Genomic DNA, 769 nt, shown 5'->3' with positions numbered 1-769 from the left:
TAGATTAAATTGATGCACAGAGAGGTCAAGCCCTAAGGTCATTCAATAGCTAGGAATCAACAGAACTGGGGCTTAAACCCAAAGGCTTATGGTGTTGAAGGATGAGTTAGAGCTGGCCCAGCAAAGTTTAGAGGGAGTAGACCACGCAGAGGGGAGAAAGGGGGAAAGGACCTGGAGTCGAAGAGAGCTTGGCACAAATAAGGGAATGAAAAAGTAGGGCTGATGAGGCTACAGAAGTGAGCCAGGGCAAATCACGGCAGTCCCACAAGCTACTGTTAGGATTAAGATTTTGGTCTTTATCCTATGAACAATCAGAAAACACTGAAAGATGACTCTACCTGCTGAGTAGAGGGAATCACTTGAAGAAAATCCAAGAATCTTAGTTCTAATTTTCTACAGTTGAGGCCCTTGAGATCTGCTAGCTTTTTCAGCACATTACACTCAAGCTTCTACATAATCTATAATCACGATGGAGAAATATTTGTAGAGTTGGTCTCCAGCAAGTGAAAACTACTTCAAGTAGGTGGGCATGTCTTTGAAAGGAATGTACAGCATAGGTGAGCTGTATGCTATGCGGGGCTCCTCAGAGGGAAAAGGAAGGTTGAGAATTCCAGGTCTGCCATAAGACTAAGACTTCGTCTGGATCTGTTGTTTGTACAACCTTAAATGGAGAAATGTAGTCAGGGCCACAGCTCAGCATTAAAACTTCAGTTGTAAACAGTAAGACCAAGCAGCTTTGCCTAATACTTTTTTTAAGAATTTTTTTTTT

This window comes from Ailuropoda melanoleuca, chromosome 16, assembly GCF_002007445.2.
Source record: "Ailuropoda melanoleuca isolate Jingjing chromosome 16, ASM200744v2, whole genome shotgun sequence".
Lineage (NCBI taxonomy): Eukaryota > Metazoa > Chordata > Mammalia > Carnivora > Ursidae > Ailuropoda > Ailuropoda melanoleuca.
The sequence above is the reverse complement of the archived record's forward strand: the minus strand, read 5'-3'. Positions refer to the sequence as shown.